At 36.7% G+C, this 14,599-nt stretch overlaps 1 protein-coding gene across 6 annotated transcripts in view; it reads right to left on the reverse strand.

Moving 5' to 3' along the window:
• LOC124637951 (dystroglycan 1) overlaps nucleotides 1-14,599 on the reverse strand; it is an 81,339-nt gene that overhangs the window by 29,958 nt on the left and 36,782 nt on the right. For 5 of the 6 annotated variants that reach the window (XM_047174695.1, XM_047174699.1, XM_047174701.1 and 2 more), the window contains one exon: nucleotides 1,098-1,146. The exons of the other annotated variant lie outside the window; for it this stretch is intronic. The gene's annotated coding sequence lies outside the window, so the exon portion shown is untranslated. The remainder of the gene's footprint in view (nucleotides 1-1,097; nucleotides 1,147-14,599) is intronic. 6 annotated transcript variants of the gene reach the window in all.

The following is a 14,599-nucleotide window of genomic DNA, read 5'->3' on the forward strand; positions in this document are numbered from 1 at the left end:
TTATCGAACTGCCATTTCAATTAACATTGAAATAAATTTTCAAAATATTTCTTGGTAATATTTTCATAACACGGCAACGCCAGTATTATTCGTGGAAGGCCGCTCGAGAATCCGAGCTGCATTTTGCACATTACAGGGATATTGCAACGATACTGGACATTATAGTCAGACGCCGTTAAACTGATTTACGATAGTCTTTATTAAACGAAATACAACATTTATGTTCTGGAATCATAAGCACTGGGTTTAACGCCCTTTTTTATTAGCAGCGGCGAAAAAACATCATAACTTTGTTGCATTTTCCAGTTTAAAATATTTTCCTAATAGCCACTGCGTTTACACTCGAAAGGGTGAGGATTTAATTTTGTTGAAGTTTATCTTTCATGAGATAAACAAATTCAAACATTTTCATCCAGAATATGAATTTTGGAACAATGCAAACAGATTCGTGCTAGAGCATGCATGATAGATGTTATTGATGCAGTTGCAATTGTGTCTTGCACATGAAAAATATAGGTAGTATGAAAGCAATGGGCTTGCCAATCTGACGCTATTTATGTTCCATTGTGGCCCATATTAAAATGGAGCACACAGATGTGCGTAGTTAGTTTCAATTGATGCCCACGAGGCTAAAGTTGCCAATAATTTTATGAGGTTACAATAGTGAAAACATTATTGCTTGCACTGTTTATGAAATCCAAGGAAGCAATTGTTATTGATTCATTGTAATCACTGTTAAAATTGTGGTTAACTTTCACTTTTAATGACGCATTCGAATGTACTAAGATAATCTAACCTCTCTGTTATATCGATCCCGTAGAAATGCTGTCTAGTTTACGTGACATTTATTTAGGGTCTCTTAATGAAAGTTCCCGTTTAACCCCTCTCATTTCCTTCGAAGCTTGTACCGTTCTATAATGGGTATATTTGCTAAAACCAAAGGCAAACGAAGGGGAAAAGAAACTAACCAACTAATCTATTTCGTGGGAGAATAACTCTGAGCGATTCGGAGATTCTGCTTTCAGATAGCCATTACGATTATATTCGCCTAGGTATTCAGGTAATTTAACAAAAGAGTATCGTCCAATAACACTTACTTGTTTAAATTAAAGCCGCAATGGACGGCGTTACAGGAACTTTTTTGACCTGAAAAGATAAAGAAAACGACATTATGTAAATGAGCTCTTTTTAGAAATTAACACGAAAATTTATAGCCGCCTTTGAATGGAATTAATCTTGAGGTACCCTTAATTTTAATTTATATTACAGAGAATGTTCAACATCACGTTCATGAATACTCGAAACTTGGATATCTCGGTGCTTCAGGAGAACTTTTAAGGATTTTGCGGGTCCAAAAACTGGAACTATATAGTCTTGTTAGAGACTTCAAATTCTGAGGTACCAGTATAATAAATTGGGTTTTCATATTTGAAGAGGTTCAAAAATCCGGTCCTGTTTCTAGGATTCACAAACAAGTGTATTGTCATAGTACATAGGTACCGCCAGTGTGTTCGCAGTTTAACAAAACAAACCTTTGTTCAACACTGCAAATAGCATTTAGCGCTGGTCCGTGGCTTTATTACAAGTTTGTTGGACAGCCGACTTCTCGACGCTACATCCGTTGCCTGCCAACTTTACCCCTAGCCTGACTCAATCCTGACCCAGTTTGGGATACAACAGTTACACTATGAATAAAATCATTGGAATATTGTTTGATATATGTGTTTGTTTTGTTAGGATACAAGTGTTGTTTCTCTTAGTAACAAGACAATATTTGAATTGCATTATTTGCAGGCTACGCTGCGTTGAGTAAAAGCTCGTGTTATTCATTTGTTATGTCATGAAGCCAGTGCGACGTAAAGGTACTGTCGGCTCCCCCAAGTTAACCTTTAGCAGTTGCGCGGTACGTTAAGCAACTGGTTTACTCTACTTTTTGTCGACTTGGATAAGTTATGAAAGCAGGTAACTCCGAAGTCATAAATGCATATAGTATTTACAATCGATCGACGCGATCTCACACAGACATAATGCACCTAATAATCCTGACGCCCCATGAGCTGAGTCTATAAGGTGCTCGAAGCAGTAACAATATTACTTATGTCAATTGGCAAACAATCAAGTAAAGCGATGATTGGAGGTAATAATGGATTCAGGGCAGGCTCCCGTAGAACTGCTATCGCCTTTCCTCGTAAGGGACAAAGAGAATAAAGATTCAGATCGTACATTATAATAGTCATTGGTGCAGTCAAGGGACTGTCGATGAACTCATTTGTATTCAATTCGATATGAATAATAAAAGCGATCCATATAACTTTTATAGCTTAACTCCAATTTAAGGCAACGTCAACGAATGATGATGTCATCTGAACATATAGGGTGAGAAATAGATAGTAGCATTAGTTATGAGTTCCACACTATTTAGCATCGGCGATGCAGAGCGGTTGTGTCAATATTGATATTATACCGACACACCCGTTTTGTATTGACTTATGTGAAGCCAATTATTCTAATTGGCAATTCATTTTTCAAAGGGACGTATATAATTGGGTTTCACGAGGATCCACTTTTATCAAACTTTCAAGATTTCCAGAGTAACGGTTGCTGTATAAGCTAATCTAGAAGATTCTTCTACTATAGTGATGGTTCCAGTTTAATTTCGGCATCGAAATGCAATAAAGAACTGAAAACAACAGGATCCCAATTGAAACAATTCTATTGGAAATGTAAAAGGAGAAATAAGTTAATATCGGGTGTCATAAACAGGCGGTTGTAACAAATTAACAGCGTGCAGCCGAGTGCATGTGCAAAACGATTCGTGTGTAACCGGCCGCTTATCGGCACCACCCGCAGCTCCTACCATTTAAAACCTCCTCGCATATTCATTCTGAAAACTTTCGCAATTCCCTTTGGTTTGCAGCGACTATAAATTTATGTAAAGCGCTTTTTGCTACTACGTTTACTGTAAACAGCCGTTATGTACCCGTTTGGACGAGTTAATTGCAAAATATATTTTTGCTGTGCTTTCGCTTTGGAGGTCTGAAGTGTAAGAATTTAACTCAATGTTTGTTAAACCTTGAGATATGTTTAATTCAAGGTTTAATAATTCAGTATGAGCTCATGTCAGTAAGCATGTGAGTGATTCATTATTTGTATAACTACGCAATGGTACCCCCTCAAGATGTGGCTTTCGAGTTTTCTAAACAACTCGAACTCCTTCAGTTTGCGTGAAGTATCATCCTTATTTATAAACTTCGTACATACTTATTGACCCATATCTATTTCTCAAATTATAAAAGTTTCATAACTCGCATACCACCTGGTTCGTATTATTTAGGAGAAGTGACAGATAATATTGACTTAATGGTTCAAGAACGCAGGTATGCCAAGAACTAATTTATCGATATATATTTTTTAATGATTTATGTTTGCCGACTTAATTCAAAGCTCCAAAATAGCCAATCTAACGTTTTGTCCAGGTTAGTAAGGCTTTTTACAATTAATCAAAAAAAGTTGACTGTCGGCGTCAATTTAATAAAGTGTCACCAAATATTTGATACAATAACAATTTACGAGTGAACCGATAAATCCTTACAACGTTTTAATTGCCTCGTAAATCGATAGCAGCTGTTACTGAAATAAATATAAGGGCCAATTTAACAGAAATTGATAATAGGGGTACTGCCAGTATGTGTAAACGGTCGTTTAGATTCAAGTTTATTGGTACTTCATACTAATTAAAGTATGTATGACTCAATTAAATTCTGGTGATACGTACTATTCTGAACCGCCTTTAGACCAAATTTTATGACGACTGTAACCAATATTAACTCTGTAATTGGTGTCAGGGAGTATAAGTGCAACGAGTTTCACTCGTCAGTTCCTGAATACCAGTTTTACTTTCAAAATATGTACACCGATTTAAGTATAAAACCTACAGCTTAATATCACTATATAAAATGAGAACTATCATTTATTTACATCAATGAAGAAAAACGGTAATGCCGGCACTGTTATAAAACAAGTTCAACAGACCGTAGATAATTACAAATGGACGGCCCAAATTAATATATTACCGATGGGAGTTGCGACACCGCTGAGCGTCGATACTATGACACTGCGCAGAGATGGTGAGCAGCCGGGAGGCTGGCCAGTGATGTCATCTGGGCCGCAGGGCAATTGTCGCCGCGCCATGCTTGCGCAACACTACTGGGCTCGTTTTATGGATTTGTAAATTATTCAGTGCCGGTGATAATGATGCTGTGTAAACGCTACATTTCTATAAAAGTATCCAAATATTTGTATTCGTAGGCTTGTGTTAAATTGTAGGTACGGATAAGCTATAGCGATAAACGGGTATTGGTAGCTACGAATGAATGATGTAAACATTACTACGGTACGTCTGCGTAACCTCCCACGATATAATTCGGATCACGAGCCAGAGCAAGCAACAAAAAATGTTACTGCTTCGTCAGGTCGGAGGATTCAGGAGGTTGATCCCTGCTTATCGGTTAGCTATTGACATCGAATATATCTCACTGTCAGATAACGTACAATTTATGTGTAATGTCTGCGAATCGGTACGTTCAACCTCGTATATTTCGCATAGCGAAACTTCGCACAAGTTTGACATATGAGATTTTCGTCAGTGTCGACGGCGCACACTAGCTCAAGTAACAAGATCTCAGCGTAAAATTACGTGCGAGTTGATTGTCGGCTTGATTGACACAATGAGAATGAACGCCAGGGAAATAGTGCTGCGTTGTTGTAGTGAAATTGAGACAGAGACTCTTTTGAAGTTACTTCGCTCCGTCTGCAAAAACTGGCATTAGCAGTAGCTGTAATTTGAGACTATATGCAATATTGAATTTCATAATCAAAGGTAAATGAATGACCGTATTGAAAAGTTATGCTCTATTTACAGCACTGAAACGTCACATCAACGTAACGTGGTAATCGAAACGTTAAATCAACTAGACTGTCAATCACTCGTATTGAGGAGGAGACGCATGACAATAAATGTGTTTCAATCAAAGAAACTCAATTACGTGTGTACGCTACAAGGCCGTCGTCATGTCGAAGTCTAAGTGTGTAGCTAATCCTGTCTTGCCAGGCGGTCTGTGGGCGCGGTTCCACGCGCCGCTGCTTCCTGGCAAATTAATCGGTGTGACTGAACTGTCATGCACTCGAGTCGGCTCGCGATTCGTCATATGCACCGCACTAACCCGACAGCCCGTACATTACCCGTGCTACAACCTCTTTCGGTTGCATGCTTTGTTAAAAGTTAACGTGAACCCGATTCGATAGGGTAATTGCAGTTAATCTGTTTGCTCTTTGATCGTGAGTCGTGTCGGAACGAATACTTGAAAGGTTATTTTAATTCTGTCCTTTGTACTAAATATCTACGTTCCTAGCGAATTATGTATGGCCATTGCAACCTTTAATTCAGAAAGCTTTTAATGATCAACGGGGATCGACGGGGGAAACTCAGTAAGGTTGCACGAACACTAAGACAAGAAACTTTGTAGTAACGAGGGCGAGATAACAAATGTTGTTTTCTCTTGTTCAAGGGGATAAAGTTTTTATTTAATATTCATTGTTTCTGTTGGTGCTTATGATAATACTTACAGGGGAGTAGCTGTTTAACAGCTTCAATATTTTACACGGGATTCTTTGAAATTAATTCTTGATTGATGTTTATAAAAGCTCCTGAACACGGCGAGAAAAAGCATCTGGTTTTTGATGTCATTTAACCAATTAAGCTTTAAGAAACCGGGCTATTTGTAAGTGACAAATACACTTTGACCTTATTTGTCTCTATAGGTACTTCTTTAACTATAAGCACCGCTTTAGATTTGTCATAATATAACGAAACTTCCGAATCCGCTTATTAACGAGGACCTTTTTTATTGTGGGAAATGCTTTGGTCAGAATTATTTATTTGATAAATGGGCACACGTAAGACACCAAGGTCCTAATGAGTAATTAATCGTTGATATTATAAAATGAGCCTTAAGTAAACAAAAGAAAGCTCAATTTCCATCAATACTATCGGGACATGATACCGGAATGTAGTTCACGAGTTCACATAACATAGATCATGTAGTGTACTATTAGTTCGAACGAGGCACGGCAACGGCCGATTAACACTCATTACTAAGACTATTACTAAAGTGCATAGCGAATGCTATACTATACGGAGCTATATTAGATAATGGTGCTACAGGTTCACTCGGGTTAATAGGATTAGTACGTGCTATTCCATTGTATGTTTCAATGAATTAGTTGACTTAATTTATTGTTGGTTTATGGATATTGGTCTGACCACTTTCATGATATGCTGGCTTCTAAAATAACCATAATTTTCACACAGTTATGTTATTTTAGGTAACAAGTGCGTAATAGGGAGGGATAGTCGAAGAGATTGTGGGATTTTCGTATTTATAGATCGTATCGTATCCGATCTTGACAGTTACTTGTAAATACATATAGCATACGAAAGGGAGGTTATATTACGGCTGGATAATATATATCCATAAAACTTCAAGACCTTACTGACCCATACTTGACAGGGGTATACTATTTGGTATTAATTTAAATAACCCTAGAAGTTATTTGATATTACTAGGTAATAATATTTGGTGCGGAATCAAATGTTTATAAAAATGATTGGTTTATTTATTCACGCGTTGTTGAAAGCTTTGATTTATTGTTGATTAATGTATAATAGATCATTCATAAAATAAAATTAATCAAAGTTGTCGACTAGCACACGCAACTGATTCCGATCATCGATTAGCTTAGTGGTTTCATTCAGAGTAGGTAAGTAAAAAGTTGTAACATCGCATGCGTGTTCATGTTACGTTGAAAATGGACACAAACGAATGGACATAAATTATTAACAAGGTACCAATGTCCCTGGATAACGACTTGTTCTTTGAAGTTATCAGCATAACGAGAGGTGACTGACATACGCCCCTGCGATCAACGTGGGGGAACAACACTATTTCAGCGTCAGACCGGGGCCAATTACAAGCGAAATCTTTTCATACGAGAGTTTTGCATGTCCTCTGTCGGATTATTCAGTCTAGAATTGTCTGGGGTTACAAAAAAAGACGTAAAAGGTCAACGCACAGTTTGCTTAACAGTCAGACCTGAATTTTCTTGGAGATTTAAAACTCAAAATCATTGGAGCTCGAAGTCTCTTATATATGTATATAGTATAGTAGCTTGAGTTAAGGCGACGAATTGGTCAACAATAATTCCATAACCGGCACGCGCACCTAAGGCGCCAAAAGGGGTCGGAGCGTCTGAGCGGGGCGAGGATAACAATACGCGCGCTAGCTTATAACTAAAAGTCGTAAGCGACAAAATAGTTTTGTAATTTTATTATTTAGAAATGATAATTTGATAAAAATTCCTTCTACAATTTTAAAGAGTATGTATATACTCAACTACTAAAAAAGTTAAGAGGCTTAAATCGGTCCCGTTTGCCCATAATATGTGAATCTCTTTTTAAAAAGAGGTATGTTTGATATATTCTTCTCTGTTATAAAAGTTACCTAGTCATGTTTTGACGTCTAACAAAATAAGGTTTATATCATGAACTTTCAGGTAACCAAGTTGTATTTTGATCCGTTTTGTATTTACTGAGAAAAATTGAGATCCTTGGCGCCAAAAATTCCAATTCGTCCTCTTAAGACTAGAACAAGACAGTGTAACTCTCCTTTGAACAAGTTGTTAAGGCACTAAGCCGAGAATTTCAGGACAAGTAATTAGTATTTTGGACCCATTCAAGCCGCTTTAATATACTTTAAGCGCTAACTAAATTGCCGGAGGATAAGAAGAGGACACTGTACACAATACAGCCGTATTCATTAAAACTCTTCATAACAATATATGTCTGTAGCTAAGGGCGTTTGAAACTCCGAAATATATAAAGATTTTTGTTCTTTGAAAATTTTGCACAGTGAAATAATTTTCCTTTGTTAAAAGTCAGCATTGTAGTGGCTAACGAAACAACCAATTAAAATAATAAACACGGCTCAATTAAATCGTTGTTACGGACGCTGGTTGCTGACGCAGATAGAAATGCTTTTGATAACTGCTAAACTCGAACGAACGACTTGTTTGTAAAAAGAATCTTTAAAATACAACTGACAGAAATGAATCGATCAACTTGAAACAAAGTAATTATAATATCATCAAGGCGTTTATACACTTTGCAATTAGGAACAATTTAGGTACCTACATAGATCATTTAAAACGGTATAATTTGATCTAATACCTCTACCTACTTAAAGGCTAGTTGCCAATTTAACTGGAGCTGTTTAATGAAACTTTAAGCTCATCTATAGAAATGGGTCGATAGCTGTAATACGAGCGACCCTTTTTTGCATCGAAATCTGGATACATGAACCTGTCATAATGCGGCCCTTGAGCCGGGTCCGATCCCGCAACCGGGGCAACCAGGCATTATAGTGTTGTTGTGTTAGTAGTCCGTCGAAACAGTCCTGGGGCCCTATCGTGAAATGTCAGAAGCGTCATAAACCCAATAAGAAAAAGCATATGAAATAACTTATTTACAGACACGAAGCTATTTTTGTTTTGTCTAAATAAACGCTACTCGGAAATCCTGCCTGCTACTTAGTACGCGCAAATAATCATAGCATAGATAAGAGAAGGTATGCGTAACGCCGCATTGTATGAATCTTTAATTCTACGTATAGCCGTAATACGTCAGAACGGCTTCCGATAACCATCTAAATCATTCTCGATAAACAGATTGGAACGAAGAAATCGTGGAAGCCTTTACACCATGTTTAGACCATGAATAAACAAACAAGGCCACCTGCTCCGAAATAAAGTAGGATATGCCGGTCACAATCGATAAACAGATAGAAGGTGCGTACCACGTTCTGCTCGCAGTTCGTGATCTCAGCGAATGCTATCGATTTCATGCCCAGACTGATTGACTTAACGTGACGTTTGCAGAAAAAACATGCTCGACCGGCATAGGGTCACAACTGTCAATTTCTTGCGACACTTGAATGATTGCCCCAATTGGGCGACGAAGGCTTTTTAGGAAAATCCGATTTTTGGTTTATTTGTTTGAGTCAGCTACAAAATCACTGTGAAAATTGGATAGTCTGCACATTTCATTTTGTTCTGATAGATAATAATCTTACGCTAAAACTACAAACAAGATGATAATGCAATACGTAAGCAAATAATGGAGCATTATCGTAATTTGATCAGAATTTCCTTTCATCGAATGTCTATAACTCCGCAAGCCGCCCCTGGCTAAAGGCTACGGGGGAGGATTGTTGAAATTGGATAACACGCTTTGTTGCTTTATGACAAAGGTTCGCTAAATCTCATTCGATTTTTCAAAGTATTATTTATATTTTAAAACAGATCCCTAAAAGCGGTATCGAGTCTTGTTTAAAAGCGCTTCGAGAGGAATGTTTGTGATCGATAAGTGAAAACAGCTATCGAAAATAATTTATGGTTCTTTTTTCTTGCGAATCACTGGTTAATAACAGTTGTCACGGTTAATTTACAATTCAGAGACAAAGTGTAGGTAATGATAAGAACTAACTGCCCGGAACGTTGATTTGTGAATGTTGATAGCGAAAGAAGAGGAACTTCATCCATAAATAAGAATATAATTGCTCCAATAGTGTCGCTAAAGAATGTAGATAAATTAGTGGTAATGCGTTACGCTTGATGCTTTCCTACTTCTTGATTCCCCTGACTCAAAAACATTAACTTGCAATCGAATTAAACATTTATAGAAAGTCATCAATATCTATGGTGATTCAAAATATTTGTCGCTTGATACTTAATTTGTTTACAGTATTTTGTTTATACCACCAGCAAAACACCGAGGAATATTAAACAAGGTATTAAGGTGGCAAGGGTGAAAATGTTCATCACGTAATTGTTATGAGACTGTAAAATTGAAAAGGGGATTGAGGCTTTCGAAACACCCTAATGAAATTGGAATCGATTGAATACAGTGCATTTCAGTGAACACGAACTGATTGAGACTAGATTACTAGTAGACATGAATAATAATTCAGAGAAACTTTGTAGGTATGGCTACTACTAACTTTGTACTGGCTTTGTGTAGCTTAAGGCCTAAACAAATGCAAAGACAATGATTGTTGCAAATTACTCTAAGGATGTTAAGACGTAACACAGTCACAGCCACAACTTTAGCTGTATCTGTGTCAAAAAAAGTAATCATAACAATTACACAAAAGATAAAAGATTGTGGAAGCTTATAGCACGTGCTTGGCGTAGTTGTTTGTTAATCCGCCACAGGAAGTTTGTGCTCAGCAGATTCTCCCTAAAATTTGGTGGTTTTAACCCGGATTAACATAGAGATTACTTTAGAAATTCACGTAGATAAACCTCGGCTAAACGCTGATACAGCAGAATATCAAGCTGGTAAATTGTACAGAGAAATTCGCGTAGAAGATTGTTGCAGAATTCTTTAAGACGCCACCGTGATTTTGAGAGCCGTTTGCCATGCCAAATTATAGGACTACCCGCTTACCAATGGATCTGAAATTTTGATATAGGTAAATTGATATCTTTATCTAGATTCTGCCAGAACGAAAACACGATACTGATAATTTTACTCGATCATAATTAATTCCGAAAACACGTCTAAAAAAGTACTATTTTTGAAATTACAAGGAAGTTACACTATTTTTATGTTTCAAAATTACTCTAATATATTCTTAACATCAATATTAACGTTCTGTCAAAGTCATTTTTCCATAACTATTACCAAACATTTTTAATTAAAGTTTTAAGATATTGGATTTTTTGAGCGGCAGCGATCATGATAGACGCTACGCAATTCTGAACCTTATGTCCGTGCTCTAGCGATTGATACACAATGTGTACGGAGACGAGCCAGTCCGGCGATAGCCCTCGTCGAGGTCGGACCTGCGCATGTTGTCGCTCCGGCCGTAGGTATAATAATTTGTGACGATAACTCAGATTTGCGCGCGGCCCTATGTGTGCGTCGGCTTGTAAATATACAACTTTCGCTCGTGTGACAGTGACGTCGTCCGAGCATGACGTGTTCTTATCGCTTTTTGTTATGGGTACAGTCGTTTACAAAAATGTCTAGTTGTTCACGAAGAAAATGTTTAAGGAGTCAGGTAGCGTTTCAAAAAATGAAACAACATCCAAAGCTTTTTATTATTACATCTTACAGTTTTTCATTATTTTCTCATAAGTTTTTTCAAATTGACATTGACAGTATCTAAGAAATAAATGAGGTGAAATATCTAAGATGAATTAAATACTCCTTACATATTTTCTAGCTCGGGGTACGAGGACAATAAATAAAAGTGTGGACTTGATTTTTCAAGTAGCGATTCAGAATCATTATAAATAAATAAATATTTTTATTGGGTATTAAACAAATCAAAAACTAACTTAATAATTTCAATAGATATTTACACAGATAAATAAACATTAAATCACGTAATAACTGTTTTTCCTTAAACAGCCGTAACCCCTAAATAACTGTATTTGTACCCGACTGTACCTCTTGTCACGCACACAAAGTCACTGTATATGTACAAGGGTTACCCACACATAACCGCGCGCAAGACTGAGTTGAACTTACTATAAGCACTCTGAGAACAAAAAATCTATGGAGACCGTGTTATACTATAAATTCTTTTTTTTTACATTATATTATTATTTATATTTCAGTTTTAATAAATATGTTTAAAAATGAATTACTTAGCTTCATTACTTCTTTGATACCTTACAGCTTCACTACATACATTTATAGCATACATAACACACAAGATCTGCGACGCTTTTATTCCTTAACCACTTAATTTTTACTAGCTGTTTAACGCAATTTTAGCCGCATTCCCGGGGAACTTCTTCCTGTGCCCGGATAAAATATGGCCTACATTCACTGGGGATAGTGTAAATCTCTAATTGTGAAAGCAAATCAAATCAGTTAAGCAGTTTCAGAGCTTATACAATCCACAGAAACAAACAATCAAATCTTCCCTCTTTATAACATTAGTATAAATTATTTAACACTGGTCAAACGCTTTCATTTGATACCCATATTGAGAGAGCTATAAAAAAACAATGCAATTCAGCATTTTCTGGCGGTGGCTATCTTGGACTTTAAATAATATTATACATGATTCTACATACTAATCAAGCCCTTTCATTTGATATCCATACTGAAGGAATTGTAAAAAAAATATGTTATTCGCCATTTTGTGGCGGCGGCCATCTTGGGCCGATATTCACCAAATAAAGCTAGGAACACTCCCGATTAATTTCATTTCAAACAAAAAACCTAAATACATATCGATTCATCCGTTCTGGATATACAAACACACATACACGACACACCACACATACATACACACAACCATACGCGTCCAAATTATCATATTACTCTTCATAAAAAATTTTCATTACAAATAATTTTTGTAAGTACAACAAAAAAAAAAATCCGATCAAAAAATAAAAAACTTAGGTAAGTTGCGGCTCCCTATCTTCCCTGTTCGGTTCTCCTGACCCCGCGCTGACCTCGGCGTGTGCGATTGGCGCGAAATTCAAATTTTACACATTGAGTGAAGAGTATAGCTTGCGCGACGCGATAGACGCGGAAGTGTAGTGGGCGGAGCTATCTAAAATCAAAAAATCCGCGGTGCGGTCTTAATGTCAACTGCGACATAATGAACATTTGACGGCGTTAAGCAGGAATTGTGGCTGAGCGTTCAAGTTGGCTGTGCGTGACGGAGTTGCGTGCCTTCTGCACGTCGTCATAGCAACCAACAGTTTCTAACTACCAAGAAATCTACTAGCCGACGCCGGATGGACTTCAAGAGGGCAGTAAACTACATGTACCATACGTTAACCTATAGTATAAATATCGTAGTTAAGACCGCACCGCGGATTTTTTGATTTTAGATAGCTCCGCCCACTACACTTCCGCGTCTATCGCGTCGCGCAAGCTATACTCTTCACTCAATGTGTAAAATTTGAATTTCGCGCCAATCGCACACGCCGAGGTCAGCGCGGGGTCAGGAGAACCGAACAGGGAAGATAGGGAGCCGCAACTTACCTAAGTTTTTTATTTTTTGATCGGATTTTTTTTTGTTGTACTTACAAAAATTATTTGTAATGAAAACTTTTTATGAAGAGTAATATGATAATTTGGACGCGTATGGTTGTGTGTATGTATGTGTGGTGTGTCGTGTATGTGTGTTTGTATATCCAGAATGGATGAATCGATATGTATTTAGGTTTTTTTGTTTGAAATGAAATTAATCGGGAGTGTTCCTAGCTTTATTTGGTGAATATCGGCCCAAGATGGCCGCCGCCACAAAATGGCGAATAACATACATTTTTTACAATTCCTTCAGTATGGATATCAAATGAAAGGGCTTGATTAGTATGTAGAATCATGTATAATATTATTTAAAGTCCAAGATAGCCACCGCCAGAAAATGCTGAATTGCATTGTTTTTTTATAGCTCTCTCAATATGGGTATCAAATGAAAGCGTTTGACCAGTGTTAAATAATTTATACTAATGTTATAAAGAGGGAAGATTTGATTGTTTGTTTCTGTGGATTGTATATGCTCTGAAACTGCTTAACTGATTTGATTTGCTTTCACAATTAGAGATTTACACTATCCCCAGTGAATGTAGGCCATATTTTATCCGGGCACAGGAAGAAGTTCCCCGGGAATGCGGCTAAAATCGCGTTAAACAGCTAGTAAAAATTAAGTGGTTAAGGAGTAAAAGCGTCGCAGATCTTGTGTGTTATGTATGCTATAAATGTATGTAGTGAAGCTGTAAGGTATCAAAGAAGTAATGAAGCTAAGTAATTCATTTTTAAACATATTTATTAAAACTGAAATATAAATAATAATATAATGTAAAAAAAAAGAATTTATAGTATAACACGGTCTCCATAGATTTTTTGTTCTCAGAGTGCTTATAGTAAGTTCAACTCAGTCTTGCGCGCGGTTATGTGTGGGTAACCCTTGTACATATACAGTGACTTTGTGTGCGTGACAAGAGGTACAGTCGGGTACAAATACAGTTATTTAGGGGTTACGGCTGTTTAAGGAAAAACAGTTATTACGTAATTTAATGTTTATTTATCTGTGTAAATATCTATTGAAATTATTAAGTTAGTTTTTGATTTGTTTAATACCCAATAAAAATATTTATTTATTTATAATGATTCTGAATCGCTACTTGAAAAATCAAGTCCACACTTTTATTTATTGTCCTCGTACCCCGAGCTAGAAAATATGTAAGGAGTATTTAATTCATCTTAGATATTTCACCTCATTTATTTCTTAGATACTGTCAATGTCAATTTGAAAAAACTTATGAGAAAATAATGAAAAACTGTAAGATGTAATAATAAAAAGCTTTGGATGTTGTTTCATTTTTTGAAACGCTACCTGACTCCTTAAACATTTTCTTCGTGAACAACTAGACATTTTTGTAAACGACTGTACCCATAACAAAAAGCGATAAGAACACGTCATGCTCGGACGACGTCACTGTCACACGAGCG

Source organism: Helicoverpa zea, chromosome 17 (genome assembly GCF_022581195.2).
Source record: "Helicoverpa zea isolate HzStark_Cry1AcR chromosome 17, ilHelZeax1.1, whole genome shotgun sequence".
Classification (NCBI taxonomy): Eukaryota; Metazoa; Arthropoda; class Insecta; order Lepidoptera; family Noctuidae; genus Helicoverpa; species Helicoverpa zea.